The following is a 3,154-nucleotide window of genomic DNA, read 5'->3' as shown; positions in this document are numbered from 1 at the left end:
AGTTGGGGTTGAGAGAAAGAGATGTTAAATTTAAACATTGAAATATAGACTATTGTGTAACTGTTATGACATAAAAGGAATAGAAAACAACTATTTTGGTTCCTATTAGATCTACATGTATTATTGTTTGATAACTATATATTAATTTAATATGTCTCTCATAATGCCAAACAGTTAAGGGGAGGTAACTCCAATTATGGTAAATTGCACTAAGCCTCAATATGAATAGAGGAAGTAAGGCACCTCGTGATTTTTGGTTTTTACTTGGTAATGGCAGCATGAAGCCCATATTAGTACCTATGATTAATACAGTATAAGTTTTAATAAGTTAAGAATGAAGATTCATTTGTTTAATCAAGTTATAGGAATGCTTAATGTGTTTGTAAGTTGTAGAGAAGTATCATTTTCATTTCTTTTAATAATTGCAATTTGTAGTTTTACTTTCTGCACGCGGTCGCCATGTGGTTTTGTTTCTGCATACTTGCACAAGTATTGAAAATCCATGTATGTCTCAAGATGTAAATAGAACCTGGCTGCAGACCATGCCCGGTCTGGCCTCGTTTTCTAAGGCCCTGTATAAGTATATATTAAAGAAAAAATAAGGCATTGAATTTATACATTTTGTTTAAGTTTATACATTTTACTTAAGAATTATATTTTGTATATTTCAGAAACCGTATTCGTATTCATAATCTTAATCGTAACATCATAAGTCATAACGTAATCGCAACCTATCAAAATCTAATTATAATCATATGTTACCACCGTACAGTTCAACAAATCATGTATTCAAACCCAGAATCATCTAATAGTTATATAAAGAACATTTATTTAATTTACGTGTTGACACTTTATTCCTTTCCTAAACAACAAGAACAAGGCCACATTCTAGTAGCATGAAAAGCGGCAGCTACAGTTCCTGTTACATATATGATTTCGGTATCGTGACAAAACTCAATGGTGAAATCCTTAAGAAGTGAGATACAACAGTAGCCAGTCCTGAGTCAAACCAACCCCTAGACGATCAGGTCAAATCAAAGATATGTGGCAGTGGTAGTGCTACATTAACCATAAAATTTATTAACATTGTTGCTTTTAAACATGTGTACGATACCGCTTTTGTTATTTCTTTTTTAAAAATAAACAAAACCAATATTGTTTGAAACTTGTGATGGATTAGAAATGGTTCTGGTATTATTTTGATTGAACACATTAACATTCATGCAAAAACTCATTAGGCTATGTAAAACGGGGGGTTTGGGGGCCGAATGGTTAAGGCGTACAGGTTTGATCATAATGTCTGTCATTGAGTCAAGTGGCGTGGTTTAGTTTCCACACTTGTACGTGACAAGGAGTTGGGTCACATGTCCAACATTGTGGGTTTTCTCCGGGAGGTTAAGAAATGTCTCTCCTCACTTTCTCTTGCGCGCTATATAAAACTTGAGGTGGTTTAGAAATAGTTCTGGTATTATTTATGTAAAAGTCCATCAGGGTATGTAACACGTCAATATACAATATATTATATTAGGCTATGGATATTAGTTGACTGGATCAGAACGAGATAAAATGTGGTGGACAATATACGAGTTCACCCAATAGACCAATCTGTTTCACAGAGAATTATGAGTCTAGTAATATTTCTGTCAAAGATGACTGCCTTAACACGTGCCGTCACAGCAAGCGGCGCCAATCATTGGCTGAATGGCGCATGCATTGTTTACATAAGACGTTACTGCTTTGGGCGGAATGCTGCCTTTTAGTCATTTTAATACCCATTTACACTAAATAGGAAATAATTTTACCTACAAATACGTCAAACGCCTTTATTTATTTTTCCAATACATAAAAAAAAAAATGTTTTGGAATTTAATTTGTTGCAGGAAAAAAGTTAATATTTCTGGCTCATTAAGTTGCATCGATGTCATCCTTATCAGTGATTGTAGCGGCCTAGCGAAAATTCACTGCTGATCAGTGTGCCAATAGACGTTAGATAACTGAATCAGTTTGTGATAAAATGTGGTTTATAGTATAAAAGTTAACTCAATGCAGGACACCGTTTCATTTCATTTTCAAAGTATTTAACTGAATCCAGACCGTGATTTATTATAAAATAGTTCAACCCATAGAAGATGTTGAAAGCTAAAACCACACCCTTTTATATAATAAATGAAATGAAATGAAATAGGTTTTATTGTCCTACTCTTTTATAGGATAAATTAAAATATGATTTGTTGACTAAAACTATAGCTTGTTTCTATAATAAATATAAATAGGTATATACTCACAGAAAGTTGCGCCTGAAAAGATAAACAATACAAATAATTAGTATACCATTATTTAATAACAATATGAACATATGAATATATTTGTATTTTCAATACAATAACCAAGAGGGGTCGTGTTAGGAATGGCCTAGGCCAATTTAGTTTGTACTATAGTTAGGTCGTGACAGGAACAGGTACACTCAAGCGGAGGGGGGCTGGGTGAACCCAGAACGGTAAGACGTAGAATGCTGATTAGCGGTAGGGTTCATCCTCTTATGATCACAATGTTTCAAAAGAATCCGCCGAAAACTATAGTCTCTGTCCCATTCACAATGCTTCAAGCAGAATTTGAAATAAATCCGTCATACACAACACCCTCTATCGCTTTCACAATGTTTTCGGTAAAGGGAAAATAACTCTGGAATGAAAAGTCCCATGTTCTAAATCGGCAATGTCCGTCCTCTCGTGACCACAATAGTTCAAACCAATGCTTCCATCGAAAACTAGAATCTGCCGCGTTCACAAGGTTTTGGAAAAAGGGGCACACCTCCGGTATGAAAAGTCGCGGAACGTTATAAATCGATAGGGTTCGTCCACTCGTGACCACAATGCTTCACATAAAATTTGAAAAGAATCTATCGCTTTCACAAGTCAATTGTTGACAGACGGACAGGGTGACGACATAATGTGCCACACTAAAATGTGAGCATATAATTAGATTTTTATTAGACACGACTACATAGATGTGTATAAATTCATTATTTAATGCATAGTAAAATATTCTACCAATTGTGGGCAGTGTCCCATTATTGGGACGGGAGTACGAATGGTGATTGTTTCTTACAAAATCAAGCGGTTGCCATGCAAAATAATCCACATTTTGCAAGAGA

The 3,154-nt window shown here is 34.8% G+C and overlaps 1 long non-coding RNA gene across 1 annotated transcript; it reads left to right on the top strand.

The window, feature by feature from the left end:
• The first annotated feature begins 233 nt into the window (after positions 1-233).
• Positions 234-1,158, top strand: LOC126827620 (uncharacterized). The gene is made up of 2 exons (XR_008788749.1): positions 234-382; positions 672-1,158. It is a non-coding gene; the product is annotated as an uncharacterized LOC126827620 (long non-coding RNA).
• Positions 1,159-3,154: the final 1,996 nt, after the last annotated feature.

This window comes from Patella vulgata, chromosome 7 (assembly GCF_932274485.2).
Source record: "Patella vulgata chromosome 7, xgPatVulg1.2, whole genome shotgun sequence".
NCBI classification, from domain to species: Eukaryota; Metazoa; Mollusca; class Gastropoda; family Patellidae; genus Patella; species Patella vulgata.
Note: the sequence above shows the minus strand (reverse complement) of the source record. Positions and strands in the feature narration are given on the sequence as shown.